The sequence below is a fragment of the Callospermophilus lateralis genome, chromosome 10 (assembly GCF_048772815.1).
Source record: "Callospermophilus lateralis isolate mCalLat2 chromosome 10, mCalLat2.hap1, whole genome shotgun sequence".
NCBI classification, from domain to species: Eukaryota; Metazoa; Chordata; class Mammalia; order Rodentia; family Sciuridae; genus Callospermophilus; species Callospermophilus lateralis.
In genome coordinates this window covers 62,792,072-62,817,488 of record NC_135314.1, presented here as the reverse complement: position 1 = coordinate 62,817,488, position 25,417 = coordinate 62,792,072, and the positions used below count along the sequence as shown (strand labels likewise).

General features: G+C 34.9%; 1 protein-coding gene and 1 pseudogene across 6 annotated transcripts in view; both read right to left on the bottom strand.

Annotated features, from left to right (window-relative positions):
- Nucleotides 1-16,990, bottom strand: part of Zbtb20 (zinc finger and BTB domain containing 20) — an 815,137-nt gene extending 798,147 nt beyond the window's left edge. For 5 of the 6 annotated variants that reach the window (XM_076869018.2, XM_076869024.2, XM_076869012.2 and 2 more), the window contains exon 1: nt 16,893-16,984. The gene's annotated coding sequence lies outside the window, so the exon portion shown is untranslated. Of the gene's footprint in view, nt 1-16,892 lie in introns of all 6 variants that reach the window. The other variant, XR_013155599.1, reaches the window with a different exon arrangement.
- A 4,039-nt stretch (nt 16,991-21,029) lies between these two features.
- On the bottom strand, nt 21,030-22,316 carry LOC143407840 (alanyl-tRNA editing protein Aarsd1 pseudogene; annotated as a pseudogene).
- Between the last annotated feature and the right edge of the window lie 3,101 nt (nt 22,317-25,417).

Genomic DNA, 25,417 nt, shown 5'->3' with positions numbered 1-25,417 from the left:
TGTTTTAGAAGTATTTCTCAAACTTTAATGTAGATATGAATGATGTGGAATTTTGTTAAAAGGAATACCATGATTTATTAGGCCTGGGACAGAGTTTTAAATTCTGTATTCTTAGCTCCCAGGTGACATGAAGTGCTGCTCATCTCATAGAATCTATATTATCCAGTCAATTCCAAATATGAGGTCGTAAGAAAACTAAAAATAATCAAAATAAGGGAACAGTATAAAACTTCATTAATTAAAAGTTTTAAAAAGTATTTTATTTTGATAGCTTAAAACTTGGTTAAAATTAAAAGAAAGAGAAAAAACCCACCACCATGGTTTTAAGATTCAACATCACTGAGTCAAGAAATTCAAAGACTTAGGGTTAGGAATGCAGCTCAGTCATAGAGTGCTTCCCTAGCATATATGCGGCCCTAAATTCAATCCCAAGTACCTTAAAAAAGAATTCAGAGACTTGAAGGGTAAACTAATTAAACTGAACTGAATACTAAACAAGATAATAGAGGCTACACTTAGAGAAATTTATTTTAGTGCTCAGAAATGATGATTTTGTTTTAGCCCATTTCAAAAAGAAGCAAATTTTGATAAAAGATATTAGGTTTCAGAGTTAACTTTGAAGTAAAAGTCCAATCTTTTGTGAATTACAAGAAACTAAAAGGATATTAAAAATAAAGAAAGACCACTTTGTTTTTGTGAGGATCTAAATGAACAGATCACTTGAATTTTCCATTTCCTTGGTGTTCACTAAAAATCTACAACTATTTAGAGAGAAAATCACTGGTGGTTAGAAATTTCTTTTAAAGAAGGCATAAAAGGAATAGAAGAGATGACTGACAATGACATATGTATCCAAGAATGTATGCAGCATATATTAAAAACACTACTACTTTAGTAACATTACTGTCTTTAAACAGGAGTTCAAAAATATATTAAAAATACCACACAATTGCTATTAATTTCATATTTAATAAAGGTAATCAACACACAAGAAAGTGAAAATGAGTTTATTAAAAAGATTTTAATAAATGTACAACATCAGAGAGAATTAATTCAGGTAGTTTTTACTATTTAAAGAAATGAAAAAGAATGTTGTCTTTTAAAATATTTTTTTTACTCTCTTATAACATCATATCCAGTACTAGAAAAAGAATAGTTTAGTCAAAGAGCAAGTTTATAATGAAAGCAAAAATCAAATAATTGAGACAAGAAAGTTTGTTTGTTTGTTGGTGGTGCTTGGGATTGATCCCAGGGCCTTGTGCATGTGAGGCAAGCACTCTACCACATAAGCCATATCCCCAGCCCCCAGATAAGAAAATTTCAAGGTAGGGGTCATACTATGATATACTACTGGAAAAAAGAATCAAGTATAATGTAATTTATTCAGACTTAGACACATTTGTTTATTCCACTTTCTCCAAACCAGAATCTAGGTATCTTTAAGAATAAGGTATGTTAATATTCTATCCATTTTTGTAATAAAATATGTTTTAAATCTTTTTGTAGTGGTGCTTTTAAACTACTAAATACTATAGGTATTCCCTGGTTTTCCCACATCCAGAAAACTAGCCAATGGAATATTTGGTGTTTGGTAACTAAAATATTATAAAAGATTTTACTATATAGAGTATTCATGCTGTAGTCACTATTAACTGTAGGTATAAATTAAAGAATTTCCAATGAAATATAACAACAAATTACAAAATTGTGCTTAACTGCCCAAGGCCATCTGTTATGTCAAAATAATACAGCATTATCATTGTGTCCAGATAGAATAAAGGCCTTGATTTCCCCTCAAAAGATTTCCATATTCCTATAATGGAACAAGAGACCATCAGGAGATTACCTGGATGAAAACTGTCCCTCAATGACCAGAAAAAGAAATAAAGAAATTCTAAAGATCTTAGACTTTAAGCAATGAACCATATTCATAACTTCTATAGATTTCATTGATTAGTTTGGCTGAGGTTTTGAAAGCTTCATTAGCAATATTTTCTATTTCTAATATGTTAAGAGGTTTAATATCAAGCATGCAACTGGAAATACAGATAAATAACCATTAAGGGAAAAAAATTACTCTCTTCAGAGTTTCATCATCATAATTCTTTGTATAATGCATTATGCTTTTTAAAGCACATCAACATTTATTAATTTAATTTGGCCCTCACATAAGTTGTGTGAAGTAAGCAAAATACAACTATCAAGATTTTAAAGATTAAGAATCTGAGACACAGAAATCAAGCGTTTTGCCTACAATTATATTACATTTACTTCTATTCTTCCTTCTGATACCTTTAATTTCTTCATTTTTACATTTTATTACCTTGTTGAAATCATTATTATACCTATAATTTATAGTCAAATCAGCAAGTACTTATCAGCTAAATTCCATGTGCAAGGCACTACTTCATGTACGCTTGGCATTATAATTAATTTGTAATATCAAAAAAAATGAACACTGAACAAACTGAAACTTACCCCTAAAATTTTACCAAGGATATCAGCTGCATGTCAGCCCTGATGCAGGTTTGGCCTATAGAGTTTCATCTGATCCCAAACTATACATCATTTGTAGATAAGTTTTTCTGACATGACAGGCTAAAAGATCATCTAAAGATTTAAGAGAACAGCAGAAATGTCTGGTGGCAAGTAATACAAAATTAAAGAAAATGTAAATGTAAAGGAAAAAAGCAGTCTTCCTGGATGCCAACAACATTCAGAAATAAGAACTCATTAGCTTCAAAAGTAGCCATAATATTTTAAATACTTAATTTATTCACAATATATATTCAAATATCCTGAATTTTATTATAATCCATAAGTAGAATTTTTATTGTTCTTAGTATAACTTGTCTTTTGCATTTTTTTGCTTGGCATTTTTACTCTCTTTTCACAATTCCTCCCATAGTTAATCCATTTTAACAATTTAGTGTGTATCTTACTATATTCTTCTCCCTTTGCAAATAATTCTACAATAAAATGGACACATACATAGATAGATATCACATATAAATACACATATTTGGGGATTTTGTCATTTTTATTCAAAAACTGAATGTTTCACATACTTTTCTATCCAGGGCTCTTCACACTCAACAGTAATTCCTGGAAATTCTTTCAGATCACCTGAAAGAACTTTAATTCACATCTTTTAAAGACTACATTATAGTACCACTTTTTGTCTCTTTTCAAAACTTTTAACCTTAAGTCCTATCTTGTTTGATGTCAATGTTACCGCTCATGTTTTCCTGTTTTTGTTTGCATTGTCTTTGTATCTTTATACCCATCATTTTATCATCTTTATAACTTTTTCTTGTAATATGTCTTACGTTTTTAATGTAATCTGACATCATCTTTTAATGGGAGAACTTAGTCCATGTTTATTAAATGTAATAGTTTATAATACTCAATTTTATAACTTAAGACAATTACTTTATTTTTGTTATTGTTTTCTCATTCCTCTTTGAAAAAGTGTGTATGCATTCTATTGTTTTCTTAATATGGAAGTTCTAAGTGATTTTCTATTATCTTCCCTTTTCTAACTCTATAAACAGATATATGTGTCTGTTCATTATCTGACAGTTTTCTCCCACCAAGATTCCACACCTTCATTTTCTCCTGTGATATCTTTAAAATACATTCTTTTTTTTCTTCCTTTCTTCCCATCCTTATCATTTTCCTCCTCTGCACTTCAGCTACCCAGCCCCTCCTGTTTCAATGGGACGTGTACTACACTTAAATTTTTTCTTACAGAAAGAGGATTCTTTTATTTCAAGGCCCTGAAATTGCTTATTTTAAATATTGCTTGATAACTCTTTAAGATGAAATTTTACCTATATTCACACATGCAGAATTATATGAAAATGTTCATTATTATTCACTATTTTCTTCATTGTCTTCATCCTGAAGACTTTGTTGAGGTTCATTGTTGCTTGCTTATAATCTATTCTCAGGCATTTTCTCAGATGGGGTGTAATCATTATATACTCTCAGCTCCTGCATATGTCTAAATGTATTTCACCTTAGGTCCAATTGATGACTGAGACTTTTGGATTATAATTATTTCCTTTTTGAAATCTGCAGTAGTTTATCTTCTAATTTCCAGTATTGTGGATATGTAGTCCTATGAGACTTTGGTATACTATTCTTTACAGGAATTTGTTCTACTTGAGAGTTATGTTTCAATTGACATGTAGAATTCAGAACTTCATCAGGATTTGCCTGTTTTTTCTTTTGATCAAGACCATAAATTAGTAAACCCTTTAAATTCATAAACTGATTTTTCTTACTCTCAGATAAATTTACTTTTAACATTTTTAATTATATTTCTCCTTATTCTAAATTCTTCCTCTGTAATTATACTATTATTCATGTTTTGATTTCTATATTTGCAAAATCTCACCTTTTTATTCAAGATATTGTTTTATTTTATTTTGTGCTTTGATATATTTCTTGCATTTGCCTTTTAGTATATATTAATTCATATTTCTTCATCTTTTCTTTTCTTTTTTTTCCAGTACAGGAACTCTCTACCACTGAGCTACATCCCCAGTCCTTTTTTTCATTTTTTATTTTGATACAGGGTCTCACTAATTGCCAACATTGACTGTGAATTTACAATCAATTACTGGCATGTGCCACCATGTCCACCATATTTCAACAGTAACCATGTTTTCCTTCCAATGTCCACTAAGTTGTTCAAATGAGGGTTTTTTTTGTTTTGTTTTTAAGTACTTTAAATTCTCCTAATTTGTTTATTTACTTGAATTTCAGGTTCAAGTTCCTTCTATATTAGTCAACAATAACTAGATGTCTTGGGTGTGTATTCTGATTTGCCTATATAATCTTCCTGTCTCATTTGTTACTGGATCTCCACAATGGATTGTTAAGTTTTCATTGATAACTTATTGGAGCTCAGGTATGTTGTGAGAATCCTAAATGAAAGATAACAGGTTGTACAAAGCAAATATTGACTGTCAATTCCCTGCCAAGGCACATGAAGGAAGAACTCCATATTGTCCTATCTCTATTTCTTTTTAGCCGCAAAGACAAAAAGGAATCCATTCAGCTACTTTGACTTTATACCTATTTGGGGAGACCTGGATTCTTAAAATGTGTAAATATTCATCTTCTTCCTTAGGATTAACAGACTTCTGAAGCCCAACTTCATCCCAATGTCTGCTGCTTTCTGATGCTGACCATGGACTCCTGTAGTTTTTCTCCTAGTTACTTGCCCAATTGAAAGTATAAAATTTCCAGAGCAATATTTCTCTTTCAAGGTTTCATGACAGTTGTTCACAGATTGCATCAGCCCTTTCATACAGAAAGGTAGGAAGCTTAGAATCAGAAGTAAAGGGAAAGAGAAATATATATATATATGAATGAAGCTTAGAATCAGAAGTAAAGAGAAAGAGAACTATATATATATATATATATATATATATATATATATATATATATATATATATATATAATTTGTTTTTAAAATCCTCCATTTTAAATAGTCTCTGGGTGGGATGGGGTATATAGGTCTATGTTTGAACTTTATTATTATTATTCCCCAAAATCAACAGTTTCCTCAGAAGACATATTCCTGAATACAGTATATAAAAATGACAATATTTTTGTATGGTTTTAGATACTGATCTCCAAATAAACTACAGCTATTAATCACTTTATGTAAGCTTTAATGCAATTCCAGTTTTAATTATTTCAGAACATAATTATCTTTTTTTTACACAACTTCAAATAAATTTGTTTTAGTTTCAGTTAGTAGAAAAACAAATTATGATTTTGGACAATCAAGTAAAATTCCCAATATGTACTAGCAAGTCCTATAAATATGAAAATGATGTCACTATTATTCAGGTAAAAAACGTGTGTCCAATATGTGGTTTACATGATATTGCCTTTAATATTGTTTATAGTCCAATTATCTTTTTTACTTTCTAGAAGAACTATGAATATCATTAATATTAAAATATTTAACTAGAATTGTTTTCTAAATAACTCAGATGAGGTAAAATTAACAGAACATTTTTAATGATGTTAAATTTCATGAACTTTTAAGAATTAAAAAGCTCAGATGAAATGTTTAAAATCTCAATTGCAATCTACAAGGTGCAAAAAGGACTGTGGTTTGTTTGTCCTAATATCCAGATAGGAATCATATAGGATATGAAATTTGGGTTTCATCTTTGAATCAGTAGGTAATGTAATATTGTGTACTCTATTCAACACAATATCCTGAAATGATTGTAGTAGATTTGCTTTACCATTGACAGATGATGTCTGATATATTTCTTTTCTGAATCACAATAAATATACTTTTTTATTGAACTTCTGCCATGACAGAATTTCATTAAGTATCTAAAAGGATAAAGATAAAAGATCATAAGCTTGTGTAAAAATGTTTGGGTCTTGGAAAATTATAGAAAAAGTCTAAAACAGGTAATAATTTTCACAATACTAAATCTGAACCAGAGTTAGCTGGAAATAAGGAAATGTTTAGGCTAAAAAGCAAAAATTAAAGTCATATTCCTCAGAGAGACTTGAAAAACAGCTTGACAACAACATTTATTGAATCCCTCCCGAGTGACAAATATCATACTAATACCATAGTCACCAAGATGAGTAAATTATGGCATCTGTCCTTAAAAGACCACATTTAGGGTTGGGGTTGTGGCTTAGAGGTAGATCGCCCGCCTGGCATGTGTGAGGACCCTAGGTTCAATCCTAAGCACCACATAATAAATAAATAAATAAAGGTATTGTGTCTGTCTATAGCTAAAAAAAAAAATATAGCGTGGTATAAGTCTGTTACGTTTCCTAAGTGAAAAATCTCAAAGACTTTTGAGTTGTGAGTTAAGCTGCACACAAAACACCAAACTGAATCAAATTCACTTTATACTAGAACCATCTATTTTTGCATAATAAAACTCATCATCACACATAAAATAGAAAGTGTCATCATTACACATATAATATAAAGATATGCATAACCCAAATGTACAGAAAAACCACCACTATTTATTTTTGCCTCATATACACTTTGTTTCAAATTGTAACTTTGCTACAAATGTTGAGACTGTCATATAGAATATCTGAATTGGAAGGATCTGGAATCCTGTTCACTTTTTCCTGTTTTGCTTCTCAGCTCAAAAGACCCCTCTATGTCATGCTCTAGAACAAGAAAGATTAAGAGTACAGGTTTTCAAGGGACTATATCTAAGGGCCACATATATAAAGGATGGTGAGATACAAACAACATAGCTGTTAAGAAGACTAAGTACCGTACATAGGATATCAAAAGAACAAAAATAAAGATTAGATTTAAAAATGAACCTGAAGAGGAAAACTTATCATGCTGGAATTGAATGTTGATGACTTTCACAATATAAATTTCACAATATATTTTTTCAATGATATAACCATATGAAGCCTGCAAAATCAACCTTGCACTATATACCACAATGCACTAAAAATAACTCTGAATAAAATATCAGAGATATTGTGATAAGTAATGTAAGTGATGGTATAGCATTTTCATTCTTTCATACTAACATATGTAACATAGCTCAAAAATAAATATTATCTCTTAAAAACCTCTGAAATCTTTAGTACCTTGTAGATAAAGGATACACAACTATAAATACTTGCTTTGAGATATACTATCAAATAAAATTAAACTTTTCTTTCATTATAGTAACATACTAAGTTAAAAAAAAAACTACATGAGCAAAGTCTAGACTATGTTCCATGCTAATCTTGGAAGAGCCTGTTTTAAAATCCATACACAAGGGAAGAGATCAAAGGCTAAATTACATAATGAACCAATTAAAATTAAGAAATAAGTTATTTCTTCCTCATATCCATAAAACCCTCAGGAAAGCTAACAGGTATTCTCTTGTATTTGAAAGCTAAATTCCGAATAGACATTTTTAAATGCCCCAAGAACAGTTCAAAATTGGATGGCACAAAATAGGCACTCAAAAATTGGTTTACCAGTTTGTTGTACTAAATTAGAGACTTTGTAATATGCTTAAACATGCACAAATTTAGGCTAGTATTGATTTTTGTGTTTTCTGTGCCAAAAGCATAGCAATCTCTGTACCACAAACACTACATGGCCCATATTTTATGCCAGCTCTTGGTTTTTGAAACAAATAAAAGGGCACAAACAACAAACAATAAACAAAAGGGACTTCCAAAGTCAGTAGGATCTACCAGTTTGAATATGCTATTTCTGTTCTACCACATCCTGTTTCCCTATGATACTTAGTTCTTGATTATTCAATCTAGTTTGATTTAGTTTTTCTTTTTGACTTCTACCTTCCCAGTAATCCCAGAATTTAACCTTTCCTTTGACTGCTCCTACTCAGGATTTCCATAGCCTGCTTTAACACGTTACCCAGTTTTACCGTTATCTATGGCACCACATCAGAAGGCAGCTACTGAATCCATTCTCTGTAAAACCTTTGCACAAATTCTCTCAGAATTTTTAAATCTAGACTGGAGAGTTAAATTGTAAAAACCAGACTCTCCCATAGCAACCCTTCTTCCTCCCACTTTAAACTCTCTGACTTTGTGCCCTTCTCTAGAATCTTCTCCAAATCAAATATGCTTTTCTTTAAATAAAATTATCAATACTAATCTGAACAAGTTCTGAGGGAAAATAGACCCAAAATAGAGTCCTGATTGGGTAGTAATTACATTTATGTCCTCTAGAGCTGGTCTTCAGTTTGAATTCCCATCTGTTACACACCAGCTATGTGACTTTAAATAAGATATTTAATTATTCTTTCTAAGCCTTAACTTATCATTAAAATTGGCATAATAAAGGTATCCATCTCCTATGATTGTGGAACTAACTTAAAAAATACAGATATAACCAATATCTTATTCAATGTAAGCTCACAATAAAAGCTGACTACTGTTTAAATGCATTTAATTTTCTTTTCACTGTACTTCCCTCTAAAAATGGTGCTAGTGTTTTTGACACCAATGTCTGTAGAAAACAGTCCACATGAATTCCTCAATACACATGCTAGGTTTCAGTCAACACTCCCAAATTAGTTTCACTTAAGCTCATTTAGAATATCTTTCTCATTATGTGCATGTACTGAAACACTCATACCACTTTTTGTCCCAAATGAATTGATCTCAAATTTTTTTTGCAATTTCTATTAACTAGACACTTGATAGGCTAGTTTTATATTCCCTAATATATTATAGAATTTAAAAAATATTCTATTGGGTGATTTATAAAATGTTGTATGATCAGTACCAGGAACATCTGAAGCTGTGGGTAGATGTCAGATAGAAGTAGGAAAGGCAGAGGATCCAGATTTATATAAATTTCTGCAGATTCTGTTTCCACTTGTGAATAAGTAACATTTGATACATTTGAGCTTCTCATATCCATTTATAATAGCAAAAGAAATAAATGAATCAATTAAAATAACCTAAGTGAAACTTTAAATGAAAACATTGAGGTTGTCATAAATATAGATCCATAAAGTATGTCCACACAAATTGCATACAGTTGTTTTTTCTATTTTTGACAGGACAGTATGTGCAAAGTCTATTCTAACACAGATTCTTTCCAGTACCCCATATCAAAATAAATAGGCAAATTTGTCTGCATTACCATTCCTTCTAAGGGAATCTACTTCTGAATGGGTATAATATAGAATCAAAAATCAAATCAGTAGTTAAAATTCCAAATTTTCTAAGATCCATATAGCTCTTGATGACTCAAAGTATATTTACTTACCACCTAAATAAGAGAGGTACAAAAACCAACTTCACTTTCTTCCTTTGGAGACATATTTATTGAACTATATATTTTATGGAATCATAAAATGAGTGAATTCATTATTATTACCTGTTTTCCTTAGTTAGGCAACTTTATGCTGGATGAGATACAAAGTATTAAGTTTATAAATTCAGTTACTAATATAGCTTCCTGAGTTAAGGTCAGTTGGTGAAAAATTCATGTAAACTAATAAAGTTATTGTATTTACCAAATGCAAGGGATTATAAGCACTTAATATTGTATCTGCAGTGTAAAACTGTAGATAGTTATAAATTATGCTTACTTTATTTTTTTTATTAGTTGCTCAAGACAATACAAGGATCTTGACATATCATACATTTGATTCAAATGGGGTATGAATTCTCATTTTCCTACGTGTACAGATTGCAGGATCACATTGGTTATACAGCCACATTTATACATACAGCAATACTAGTGTCTGTTGTATTCTGCTTACTTTAAAAGCAGGTATCATTAAAATAAAAACTATCAAAAAACTAAAAGAAAAAAGCAAGTCAAATATTTTACATGTGAATATTTTAGTTTTTCCTGATAGTCTAAACTTCACCAACCAGTATCACTGCCTGTAAATAAAAAGATTCAAATGTTGATGAAAACATCAGGGACGTATAGCAGAGATCCACACAACTATATGATATGCCCCAAATCATACCACTAGTTAGTGGCAGCACTCAATTTAGACCAACCTCTACTAACTCACTCTTACACCCAAGATTTTGACAATGTGCAATAAAATGAAAGAATTAAATTCAATATATGAGATTAAAAAGATAGATGTTTTACCCTCAAGTTAAAAATTTACGTAAAGACTTCTACCTCTTTAATTACATAGTCTTAGGAAAGTAAGTTTAAAATACAATAAATTTTTTTTTAAAAAACTGATTAGAAAAAATGAAAACTTAAAAGAAAATTTGAAGTTTTCCTTGAATCAAACTATGGTAAATCACATTTTTTCATATCTAAAGGAAGCCAGTGATTTATTTTGGGGTGTGTGTGTGTGTGTGTGTGTGTGAGAGAGAGAGAGAGAGAGAGAGAGAGAGAAATAGAGATAGAGAGAGAAGGGAAATAGAATATGGTAGCTATATTTTTTATTTTATAAATGGTTAGAGGTTCTTCTAGTTTTCTTTTGCAATGGTAACCTGTGTTCCAAGAATAAAGGTACACATAAAATGAATTTCTGATAATTTATAAAGCAGTGCAGTATAAATAAGTAAATCTTTAGAAACTTACCAATGACAGTAAGATAATGGATCCCAAGAATTTTAAAACTACAAACACAGATCTTTTTAATCTTGTGTCGAATTAGAAAGAACACCTCTAAAAAAAAACATCAAATTGAAATGAGATTAAATCAGTACACCTAACTCTCTAAACTGTGTGTATATTTTTCCTGAAGTGTATATTCATGAGCTGACAGTAAAGACAGGCTGCCTGCTTTGACTATAGCTTTGTTTACCTTATACTGTCAAGAATGGATTTTGACACAGTATTAATATTGCTATTTTTATTGATATAATTAGCGCTGCTATAAATAATTCCATGGCCTGCCATATATAACTATATTATTGCAATCAGCAATATTAGAACTTATTTTTGTTATATAACATCTTAGAAATAAACTTCTGGCCCAAAGAACCAAAGTAACCTCATAATATGGAAATTACTGAAAAAACAACAAAAAAATTGCCCTGTCAATAGAGACTACTGTTTTGTGTACGACTTCACTAAACAAACTAGTTTATATTTGTTTGAAACTAAAGTTTCTCACCAATCTGCTGTTTCAATTTCACATCACACCATATTGTACCTAAAACAGGCAATCTGGATTCCTGTTGCTACATTTTTTCCCCCCAAACAGCTCAGGAATGAGACTGAACTATAAGGCTTGAATCTATAAAGCACAAAAATTAAGACACCCAAAATCAAGAATGGGATGATAAAATAAGCATGCCTGAAACTGTATAATTGCTAGTGGGTGGTCAGTCCACTTGTGAATTTTTGATCATTACATGAAAGCAAAATCAAAACATATATCTTGCATTTAGAAGCCATCAGCTATGACAATAACCTTATCTAGACCTTGAATCGTTTGTTCATTAAACAAAGTGGATGACTGACCCAGTGCATATTCAACATAGAGTATGAAGGCCAAACAAAATGACAATACAGTTCAAAACAAGTTTGTGGACATTTTAAACTAGTATATTAAAACCTTTCTTTGTCTCTATCACCAGTTGACAGATGGTTAGCCCTCACACAGCCTAGTATCTCTGGCAAAGAAATGACTGTGTCTAGCCAATAACACCCCAAATTTTGACTTAAAATGCTCTGTACACATGCTTAGACTTACCTTACAAATATGAATATTAATAGAATTAGTCATGCTTATTTTATTACTATAAAAAGCTTGACAGATGTCAGGATTTTATCTTTTGAACTATGAATAACTCGTTTTGAAACATTCATCTATCTTATGTGAATTCAGGTTCTATGAACTTCCCATTTCAGATTGTATTTATTTATGCACAGTTTGGTAATCACACTTGAAGAAAACTTCCAAAATAACATGCTAATCATCCTCCCAATAAAAAATTTACAAAGATTTAACTAATTTTTGTTTTTATGTTACTCATAGAAAAGTTCTAGTAACAAAGCATGTTAAACAAAATCACCTAGGAACTCTGAACACATTCCATATCAAGAACCACAGGGCAGAACTGGAATTATTTATTCAGTACTAAAATATAACTTTATTTAAAAACTGTTCATTTATAAATATATTCTCATACACACATAAACACACATTGTTTAACCACCCTTATTATAATTAGGTAACATTCTTAGTTTTTATCATTCTATTAACCATTCTTCCACTTTGCCTTTTAAAAAGTATTCAGCTAAAGCAATTCATTTCATGTTGTAAAGTCTTCATATCCTCCTAAATCTTCATACTTATAGCTTTCTTATGATGACAAATCCTCTAAAATTCATTAGTATGGAGGTTCATTCTGCTACATATTAGCATAAGGAGAGATCCTAATATACACATGGAGATACAAACCCAACATCAGAGGATGGGGGAACTGGGAGAAGGAAGATTGTGTATAAAATAAACTATCCCATTTAAGAACTAAACTTATATTTGATTAACAAAGTAAGACTCTCAATGATAGAGAAAAATAAAAAATCAGAACTTGTTCTTTAGGAAGAGTGAACTACTGCCCTGCATGGTGAATGCCTGTAATCCCAATAGCTCTAATCCCAGCAGCTCTAATCCCAGAGGCTCTAATCCCAGTGGCTCAGTAGGCAGAGGCAGAAGCAAGTTCAAAGTCAGCCTCAGCAATTTAGCTAGGTGCTAAGCAACTCAGTGAGACCCTGTCTTTACATAAAATACAAAATTGGGCTAGGAATGTGGCTCAGTGGTCAAGTGCACCTGAGTTCAATCTCCAGTAACCAAAAACAAAGCATGAACTAGGTTTTAGAAAGGTGAAACACCCACTACATGAAGCCACAAACTCAGAGTTAAATCATACACTCATTTGTGAGGCACCAAGTTTCCTTCTGTTAGAACCTAGGATTTTTCCACCTACAGATGAAATGATTAAAGTAATGCTAAAATCTTCTGTAATGCTCCTCTTGCATTACAAATGGTCTATTAAATCAGAGATGTGCCAATCAAATGATTCTGGAGTTTTTAAAAAAAGGTTTAAATAACAAAGTTTTTTTTTTTTTTTGCAGTCTCTCTTTTCTAGCTCTTTAATGCCAACTGTAAATTAATTACAATTTTCATCTTCTTTTGTTAAAACCACAACTAAAGAGATTGAGGCACTTGATTTTTCAGATGTATTCCTAAAACAAATCTTAACCAAAAATTAAGATATTGTAGCAGTTGTTTTACCAAACTTCGCTAACAAGATAATGCTACATTTGAAATTTACAGTAAATTTCAGGACACAAGATATTTTTAAATATAAAGCAACATTTTTATTTATTTTAAAAACATGGTTAAAATTGTGAAAAATATAAAACCCCTATCTGTCAAAAAGACTTACTGAAATATATGGAGATGTTTCATGACAATAACAAAAGGTACAAATATAAATAAACTAAACTTTCCCTTTCATATAATTTGCAATTGGTAAACACCTTCCTCTCCCTGAAACTTCTCTAAGATTTTTCAAATCATAGTTCCTAAAATAAGAAAGCAGCTAGAGTTTAAAGTTCCACCCCAAAATCTCACCTCCTAGCAATGCAGAGTACACAAACTGTGTGTAATATTACAATGTAAGTTCCATAAGGGCAGGCAATTTCTGTATTATTCACTGTCAATATCCCAAGTGCCTAGAACAATGTCTTTAACAATTTGATGATTTAACCATCCACTGAAGAAAAACATGATTATTTCAGAGAATAAAACAGAATCCATTTTGTTCCACTTCCACATTCCAAATGTTTTAAAGTGTCTCCTTATCACTTATTCTGAAGATATTTGGAATAATTTGAAATTCATTTATAAATTATAGATCCTTCACAGGAATTTGGTTATAGTTCTATTGCTCTTCTAAAATAAACTAATTATTTGGTCTAGCCATTTTTCTAGGAAATCCAATTTATCAGAAAGCCTTCTGAAAACTTTCACTAATGAGACAAAAATAATTCATTTAAAATTGCTTTTCCCTTAGATTTTCTTCCTTATCCAAGCAAATTCTTATTAAATTGACAGAAAGAGGATATGGATATTGGTGGGTCTCAACTTTCCATCCTAACTATGTAGGAAACTGACATCACACTTATCCCCCCCCACCACCACCAAAAAATTTCTCACATGAAAATTTTCTTCTTCCTCAATTATTTCCTTTAATTTCATCTTGCTTCTCATATAGCTAGTGGTGTAAATGATCTATATTTGTATCTTCTTGGAATAGTAGTAGTCTTAAAACACTGGCCTAGATGGGTAAGGATAAAGACTTCATCCTGGAAATGAATAAAATTTGACAAATTTTAGTCTCAAATTTTCTTTAACCTGTTAAAATTGGAACCTCACCATGAAAGGGCATGCTGATTTGAAGGCTGGTAGACAGTAAATTTGCCACCTAATCCTCATATGCAAAAGCCTGTATTGCACTGTCTTTTAAGATATGAAACCACAACACCAGAAGTATCCAACTGCCCAACTCACTTAAACAAGCTATTGCTTTTCTTAAAAACTCACTTTTCTTCTTCTCACCTGATTACTTCAGCACCATGTGTTCTCAAATCTAAACTTTTTCAAAACTGAGCCCAATGGAAATCACAGCCCAATCTGGGAAATTAAAACTTGAGCAAAGAACTGTAACATCAGAACATTTTCAAGGACATCTTCAAACCTTTCTAGGGAGAATAGAATTCAAGAGATGGCACAGGAATATTATCATGTACTGTTTGTGTTTCGATATGTGATTCTGATATATTCTGGCTAAGATGACAAAGGTTAAGGGGATGAAAATCAACGTAAGCAGCTTTTTTCTTTTCCTAGAAATATAGACAGTCCCAGTGGTAAAGCAAAAATACACAAAAGTCAAATCTTTACTGGTCAAATCTACACGAGGGTAAGTAGGGTAAGGGTGGAGTCTATTTCCACAAGATGGCAAAGAGATTAGGAGCAGAAACAGAATGAAATTGAATAGTTTATGAATTTAAGTTAAATTCGGTATTTGCATGTATAGAATTTATTTACAAAAAGATAGTTATACGCCTAAAACTTTCAATGGCAACAAGTTACAACAGTAACTTTAGAACAGAGTTCACTTGAAAACACTGGGGGAATGAGTGGCCTCCAATATTAACAGCTGAAATTTACACTTGGCCTCCAGCTAGAAAATGCCATTTCAGCATTTCTGTATTTTTAATGATAAACATAATGAAGATAATTTTCACATTTCTAGAAAGGTAACACGTTCAACTTAGCTTGGGCCAGTGCTGACTCTCAGAACAGTACTACACCCACAAGCTTCAAAATTACTTCCTGTTTCATTCAGATTTTTATTGTGAGAGCTGTCATCCTGCTACTGACCTCTTTCAACCTGGTTGAGAGTAAGAGATCAGCGGATTACTGCGCGCTAGGTAGTGTAGCTGTACGCCATATTGTGTTTTTCGCTAATGTTTATAGTTTGTGTGTGTGCCCAGCATATGCTTCTGCAAGTGTGTTTATCAATAGAACTTTTAGAAAATTCCTGCCTCCTGCCTCTCCAGCATCCTTGAAAAAGGGTTATGGCTTCGCGATGGGAAGGACCTGAAGAGCCACACAGACAGCAATGCATTAAACAATGTACCGGAGCGCACAGAAACTTTCAAAAGCCTTCCAAACGTTTTATCTCAGATATCAAAAGGCGTCAACGTCTTTTAATGTTTCCAAAGTGGCCCAAAGAGGAAGAAAAAGGAAAGATGGGTCTCCCCTTCCCAAGCCCCCTCCTCTCTCCAGTCCTGGAAGCGAAGCAGGCGAGGGCCCGTAGCTCTGGCGTCTGGAGAGGCGTCCAGCCGCTCAGGGGCCAGGACACCTCCCGCCCCCCAGTTCTCTGAAGACGCTCCAGAGACCGCGAGAGCCACGGCAAGCGGGGGAGGGCGAGGAGGGAGGGGACGGAAGACAAGCGGGCGCCTCTAGCAGCTCCGGAGCCCCGGCTAGTCCCCCTCAGCTCCTCTTCTTGGAAGCGGCAACTCCAGGCTCAGGGAGTAAAGAGAAGAAGGCAGAAGACACGTTTCCAGATGCAGGACGCCCCGCCCGCTCCTGGCACCCAGAGACCCTCCCCGCCGGGTCGGGTGAGGCCGCAGCTGGGAGCGAGGAGGGGCGTCCGGAGGAGGGGGCGCGCTCGGGGCGGGGCGCGGGACGCGCGCTGGGCCGGCGGACGGCCCGCAGGCTCGCTGCTCCGTAACTCGCTCCCCCAGCCCCACCCCGCTCCCTGTCTTCCCAGTTCCGCCGCCCCCCACTCCAGCGCCTAACAGACGCCTGGCCCCCCTCGGCACGCACACACCCATCTCTCCCCCCGGCCCCACAACAAATTAGAGTTTTTGGCGTTACCTCCTTGCGCTCTTTAATCTTCTTTCCTCAACTCCTAAACTTCCCCCCGCCCCTACTTCTTCGGCAGAAGGCCCACATTGGGCGCCTCATGCCGCGAACCTCTAGCTTTCACCACTATTTGGTTGCGCTCATGCCACTCTTGGCTTCAGTGAGCCAATAAGAATAGGACGCCCCTCGTGAGGTTGCCGCCCATAAACAAAATGCACTCTTCCTCCTCCCCTTTCTGTCCCCGCCCCCAACTACCCCTTCCCTCAACTCTACCTTGTTCGATTGGGCTAGGAGAGACCCAATCCGCTATCTTAAACATCCATTGGGGAGCGGAAACTTCGCTCAAAGTATTGTTAATAGACGATTGGCAGACAGTCCTCCCACTCCCTCCCCGGCCCTGCCGCACCTTCGCCCACTCTGGAGAGGTCAGTCGCATCTCGTCGTTCAGTGATCCGACAGATGGAAAACTATTGGTCGACAGAGCCCGTCAGACCGGACTTGAGTGAACCCTGATTGGCCAACACAGACACAATCAAGTTTGGTTGTTTACTCCTCCGCCCCGCCCCATTTTTCTCCACGCCCCCGCCCCCTCCCAACTGCTTTTACTTTCTACGCATTTCTATTTCCTCCTTTATTTATTTATTTGTGATAAACTTAAATGACCCGAGGATGGAGGCGGGACTCGAGGAGAGGCCCGAGGATGACGAATGACGGCCTGGGGCCAATTGTCGAGGGGACTGCGGGGTGAGGGGCAGCGGCGGTGGCCAGTGAGAGGCAGGTGTCTGGAGCGCTTTAGGCCTACGGAGCCGGGATGCCCCGGCGGAGGCGGCGGTTACCCGCTGTCTGGCGCGGCGAGACGCGCCGACGGGGGAGCCGCGGGAGGGTTGGGGATTGGAGGGGATGTCGCTGTCGCAGACGGCTGAGGCAGCAGGATGGAATCCTGATCCTGGGTGGTGGAAGAGAAAGCAAGCTAGAGGGTCTGGCGTGGTGGCAGCATACAAGGCCACACTGGGTCATCTTGATTCTTGAGAAATGGGGTATGGGTTGCCAAGGCAGGTCACCAGAGGCAGCCTTAAGCAACGCCAGGACTCAAAGGGAGAATTTGTTTAGAAAAATACTATGTAAAACACTTTCGAATAAGCCACCCTTAATATAAATGAGGATTTATTATTCTACCGGAAAAAGCAGATTATGTTTCTTATTACCAAACGCCTTAAGTTCCAAAGACCCAACCAAAGCCTACAAAATTCAGTAACCTGAGAGCTACAAGGAAGAAATAAAGCGGACACGAAAAATTAAATGAAGTTCAGATGCTTCAATAAAACCCTCATTCTCTATGACTTGACACTCAACACTCCCCAGAGCCATATTCTTACAAATATTGGTCCAGTACTCAGGCATTGGGGTGAAAAAAATGAGTCTCAAGGCCAACAGGAATGCCAGGGTAGGTTAAAAAATTTTTTTTTTCTTGAAAGGACTAAGATGGAAAAAATAATTGCCCTTCAGTTTATAAAGGAAAATAATTCCTGCCAAAATAAGAAGTTGAAATTTTCAGGGAACTTAAATAGTAATATATTGCAAAAAAATAAAAATAAGAGACTTTATCAAAAATACAATGCATAAAGAATGTACTGTATTTTCAATTTGAAAATGACATTGTTTATAAGACATGAATCTGATATACAGTTTCTAATAGACTTAAGTCTTCTGGATTTTAATTTATATTTCCTTGGCACGTGCAGACTGCTTTCCACACTAGATGCCTGACTTTGACTAGATAGAAGTCTTTGGCAGAATCTAAGCAAAATAGGTTAGTCCTAATGAAAAAAACAAACAAACAAACAACAACAACAAAAAAAACCGTAAGGTCTTGACCTCATTAAACTTTAAAGCTACCTTAAGGATGATATGTAAGAGACGTTCAGAATTAAGAAAATTATTGAATCAGATATCTAAAGACCAATGAGGTGTACAAATTGCTATAAACATGGAAGCCAAACATTTTTAAATTTATACATAAATCTTACGTAAAGTGATGTAGCAACAACTAATAAGTATTCCATACAGATCAACTTCACATAAGAAAAATAGTAATTTACAGGTTAACAGTGTTCCAATAGTTAATCCCATATATTCTCCAACAAGCAGTGGCCACTCAAAGATGTTGTGTCCACCAAAAACTAAAAAATAAATATAAAAAAAATTACTTCTTAACACTTAACTCTTTCAACACATTTTTAAAGATACATTTCCACAAATTGATATAAATGTTGTTGGGGTTATAAGGCATTAGTAGTAAAGTGAGGTCTTGGGTTTAACTGCCCCTATTTAAGAGTTGTTATGCTCTAATCTGCCAGTATTAGAATGCTTAAGTCTCTAAGGAATGCCTCAGTCTTCATATTTACATTACACCCTACATATCTTCACCACCTTACCACTCCCCCATATACAAACACTCTAAAAGATGTAGCAAGAATTTCATAATTATGATAGAAGTCAAGAGATTTTTTTGGTTAGCAAGCAATTAACAGAACTGAGGAAAAAGAATAAGAACAGCATAATAAGAAAGCATGGGAGGACAATGGGAAAAGCAAGATAGAAAAAGAAAATAAGAGTAGTCATTGCTTAGAAAAGGATTTTATGAAAAACTTCTGTAACGTGATTTCAGAAATTAAAAAGTTTCTAAGGTTTCAAGACATTAGTAATAAAGGATAATCTTCCTACTTACAAATGAGGACACTTAGACTTTGAATATACTGCATCACAAGTGACAGACTTGTGTTCGAACTCAAGTCTGCCTGCCTCTTTCCTTTATACTATACCCATTCATTCAACAAATATTATGTGCATATTTTTCACAACAAATATATTTGATGGACATTTAAAATCAGAAGGTTCTTAGAAACTAAAAAACCAAAAATATTTGGCAATTTTCATCCAAAAAGTTCTCTGTTTTCTGAGAGAGAAATAAAGGAATAACTTACTATGTTGAGTATACATGTGTCATGTACAGTATTAGAATACAAGAGAAAGAATGCCTGACTCCTAAGAAATTGGGAATACTTGTAACAATGAAATTATCACTATACAGAAATAAAAAGTTAATCAAATCAGATTCTGCTCTCAAGGAGCTTAGATTCTAATAAGGGAACTAATTATATAATGACCATATATAGCTATATTACATATATATATTTCTATATATAGAGAGAAGTAACTTTTGGTTTTTAGAGATTGTTTTTAGAGAATCCATTAGAGAGCTTACCACCTTTCCTCGCACAATCACGGGCAATATATATCACTTTATATTTTTAGCCATTTGAAAATGGATACTATTTTTCTATAAATGAGCTCCCTAATAACTTGGGAAAATAATAACTAGTGAAAGAATGTTAAAATAAAATCTCTTTTATAGTGAAATAAGTTGAGTTAGACACCAAAATTTGTCAGGATAATATGCAAAGAATTAAGGTTAGACAATTTACATCCAAAGCAACTTGGGATTTTTGTAAATCCACATGTAACCCAGATGAGAGACAAGTTATTGTGTCTATGAAAACTTTATATAAAATTTGCCTTTAACCTCCAAATTTACAGTATAGAATTCTGAACCCCTTTATAATATTTCACTGGGATTGCAAATCCTTGTTTTCCTGATTTGCTATGCATATAGATTCTCCATGCCTATTCTGTTCTATACTAAGCTTTGATTTGAATAAGAAACTCAAACCAGAACCATAAGAAGTTTTCCCAAAACATCACTCACTTAATGAGAATATAAAAGTTTTAACTAAAGAATATAAGACTAGAGAAATAGTTGGAAAAAGGGGAAAGAGGAAATCTATTAATGGTGTAATTAACTGATTACTGAATGTAACACAGGAACACAAGAGAAACCAGAAAGAAGCTCATGCAAAAAATTTTAATTTGAGATTGGCAATGCAGATTATGGGGAAAGGGGAATACTCAATAAATGATATTAAGGAAATAGGGGGAAAAGAAAATGGATTTCTTTTTTTTTTTTTATGCCTAATAGGCACCCAATCAGAAAACTACTTATACACAAACAGATGCTAATCACACAAGCACACTAGAGTATACTGTACAAATTAGTCATATAAATTTAAGTGGTAATAGAATCATTTTGAGTCACATTATTTTATTGTCCAAGAGACTCCTTCCACGGTCAGAGGGAGTGGGCACCCTGAGTTCCCACTCCTCAGTGCTCTGCGTGCTGACATAGTCCTGTAGAAGCGCCTGCACCTCTGCCCTCTGGCTCATCTTGGTGGCCTTTCCCTGGAAGCAGCCTTTCTTCCCTGCTCCTTTGCCTTCCAGGACCTCAGGTACCCTGGGCCTCAGGTTTCCACAGCCTCAGCTGGTCCTGCCAGTAAGAAGAGCCCAGCACTTTTCTCATCTCCCACAGTTAGGAAGAGGAGGGTCTCCTCTGACCCAATTTCACTGGCAATGATATTCATGAACTCAGAATCGCCCTCCTTCCTGTATTGTATGACCACACCTCCCCAGTCTGGGCTATTCCTGAGACAGTGAACAATGTGCATAGCCAGGTCTCTGAGCAGATTCAGATTATTCTTCTGCAGGAATTTGGAGTAGTTCTGGAGCTTTTTCACTGCTTTCACATGATCTTCTGTTCCACACTTAAGCAGATTGGTCAGTGCCTTTTCAGTTCTGTGACTTCTCTCCATTCATTTGAGCACCTGGTTCCCAGCCAGAAATATCAGGTTGGTTTTGTTCTTTTTCCCCTTCTCAGTAACCAGAATCTTTATGATCTGAAGGTAACTGAGATTGTTTACATGAGTCTCACAGCAACACCTTCAATGGTAACATCTTGAATGGGTCCAGCATGATCATCTGGTAATCCTTGGCCTCTCACCTTCTTCACCTCAGGATCATCCAGGCTCAGTTCTTGAACACTCACAGGCAACTTATCTCTGATTTTTTCATTGACACTCTGCTCAATGGTAGCTACTTGTTCTGCAGTCACAGAGGGGCTGTCCAGCTCAATTACACTCCGGAGTCTCCCTAACTCTTATGATGTTGTCTTCAACCCAAACAGACTATCAGCCATTGCTGTGATGAGATGCTGCCCTGAATGCTGCTGCATGTGATCAAACCTCCACTCCCAGTCAACCTGGACCTGAACCTGGATCCCAGGGGCCAGAGGTGATTCTGTGAAATGATCAGCCAGGGCTCCGCTGCAGGTCACTCTCAGTACAGAGATGTCATTGATTGTGCCATGATCATCAGGCTGTTCCCTGCCCTTAGGGAAAAGTAGCATGTCTTCCAACACCACATGGAAACCGCTCAGCCCTTCTTTCTTGCCATTGCTCCCATGGGTCTGCAGCTCAGCTGGTTAACAGGAGACCACGTGGTGAAGAACTCCAGGGCGTTGCTGTCCCGCTGACACAGGAATGCCATTCAAGAAAATGGATTTCTACACTGTACACAAACATTTCCTTCAGGTACTTTATGAACTACATTTTGTCCTCAAACTGCAAACATGAGGTGAGCACTATTGAAACCGCTGTTGACCGGTGACGAGTTCTTGCTTCCCCAGTGTTGAAGAATAACACCAGAAAGCACACGCCGAGGCAAGGTCAGAGTAGAAATTAGAAATTTATTAAAGGACAGCAGAAAAGACTTCTCCCGGAGGAAGAAGGGGACCCAAGAGGTGGAATCCGTGGAAGGGCTGTTCTTTCCCCTTTTTATAGTTCTTTCAGTGATGGAATGTAGGTTGGAGGCCTACAGGTGGGCTTAATTATCACCTTTTGGGATGGGCTATCTCCAAGTCTGTTGGGGCTGTTTCCTGGGCTCCATTAACATTTCTTTGAGGTGGACTTTGGCCTAGGGCCTTTTCAGGACTTCATTAACATTCCATGAGTTGTCCTGCGTTTTCCCTGAGTCATTCCCAGCATGGCCTCCATTTTAGATTTCACTCGATATTAGACCCGATTTACCTAACTACACTGACTACCTAACTTTAAATCTGGCTTCACTATGATTGGTGGTTTTGTTTGAATTACACAACTGGATATGGGGAGGAAGAGCAGTCCCCAATAGGAGCTCAAGACAAAAACAGTAGATGTCCAACATCATGAAAAACCTAGGAAACTTCTTGAATCCCTAGGCCCAGTTGTACCTAAACCCAACTAAATCATTCTTAGTGCATGAGCCACTGATTTTAATTGATTAAGATGGCTTGAATTAAATACGTGTGCACTTGGAACTTGATATTTATAGATCATAAGTGATGTTCATAATTTTATTTACATAGATCCACAGTATTTTATAATTTTTATGAGAAGTGATTTTCAGTTTCTTTTCACAATTGTAAGAAGGGATTTTTTATTACTCATGTGTAAGCAAACTACTTGTTTTTACATGTTGACTTTGTATCCATATATCTTGGTAAACTATTATTACTAACCATTTATTAGTTAATTTTCTTATATTGACATTCATGTCATCTTTCAATACTGAGGATTTTTTCCCTCTTTTTAGTGTTTGTAACCATGGTTTATTTTTTTAATGATTTGTCCTTTCATTCATTCATTCATATATATATATATATATATATATATATATATATATATATAGTTTTTAAAATTTGTAGATGGATGCCACACCTTTATTTATTTTTTAAGATTCTCTTTTTCTTCATAATATTTATTTATTTTTAATATAATATGTTATATATGACAACAGAATGCATTACAATTCATATTACCCATATAGAACACAATTTTTCATCTCTGGTTGTACACAAAGTATAGTCACACCATTTTTGTCTTTATACATGTAGTTAGGGTAATAATGTCATCTCATTCCACCGTCTTTTCTAACCCCATGCCCCCTCCCTCATGTTCCCACACCTTTGCCCTATCTAGAGTTCACCTAATCCTTCCATGCTTCACCACCCCAACCCCATTATGAATTAGCATCCTTATATGAGAGAAAACATTTGGCATTTGGTTTTTTGGGATTGGCTAATTAGCATTATATTCTCTAACTCCAGAATTAGCATTATCTTCTCTAATTCCATCCATTTACCTGGAAATGCCATATTTTTATTCTCTTTTCATGCTGAGTAATATTCCGTTGTGTATATGTACAACATTTTCTTTATCCATTCATCTACTGAAGGACATCTAGGTTGGTTGCACAGTTTAGCTACAGTGAATTGTGCTGCTATGAACATTGATGTGGCTGTGTCCCTGTAGTATGCTGTTTTTAAGTCCTTTGGTTATAGATGGAGAAGAAGGGATAGCTGGGTCAAATGATGACTCCATTCCCAGCATTCTAAGGAATCTCTATACCACTTTTTATATTGGCTCACCAATTTGCAGTCCCACCAGCAATGTATAAGTGTGCCTTTTTCTCCACATCCTCACCAACACTTATTGTTGTTTGTTTTCTTGATGACTGCCATTCTTACTGGAGTGAGATAAAATCTTAGAGTAGTTTTGATTTGCATTTCTCTAATTGCTAGAGATGTTGAGCATTTTTTCATATATTTGTTGATTGATTGTATATCTTCTTCTGAGAAGTGTCTGTTCAGTTCCATGGCACATTTATTGATTGGGTTATTTGTTTTTTAGCTGTTTAGAACTTTTAGTTCTTTATATATCCTATTGATTAATGCTCTATGTGATGTGTGAGGGGTAAAGATTTGCTCCCAAGATGTAGGCTCTCTATTCACTCACAGATTGTTTCTTTTGCTGAGAAAAAGCCTTTTAGTTTGAATCCATCCCATTTATTGATTCTTGATTTTAATTCTTGTGCTATAGGGGTCTTATTGAGGAAGTCGAGGCGTAATTCAACATGATGGAGATTTGGGCCTACTTTTTCTTCTACTAGACACAGTGTCTCTGGTTTAATACCTAGGTCCTTGATCCACATTGAGTTGAGTTTTGTGCAAGGTGAGAGATAGTGGTTTAATTTCATTGTGTTGCACATGGCTTTCCAGTTTTCCCAGCACCATTTGTTGAAGAGGCTATCTTTCTCCAGTATATGTTTTTGGCACCTTTGTCTAACATAAGATAACAATAATTATGTAGGTTAGTATTTGTGTCTTCTATTCTGTACCGTTGGTCTACAGGTCTGTATTAATGCCAATATCACCCTGTTTTTGTTACTATTGCTCTGTAGCATAGTTTAAGGTCTGGAATAGTGATGCCACCTGCTTTACTCTTCTTGCTAAGGATTGCTTTTTTAGTATTTTTTTCAGGTGAATTTCATGACTGCTTTTTCTATAAGGAATGTCATTGGGATTTTGATTGGAATTGCTTTAAATTTGTATAGTGCTTTTGGTAGTATGGTCATTTTGACAATAGTAATTCTGCCTATCCAAGAACAAGGTAGATCTTTCCATCTTCTAAAGTCTTCTTTAATTTCTTTCTTTAGCATTCTGTAGTTTTCACTTTAGAGGTCTTTCACATCTTTTGTTAATACCCAATTTTTTTTTTTGAGGCTACTATAAATGGGGTAGACGAAAGAAATTAAAGGGATACAGATTGGAA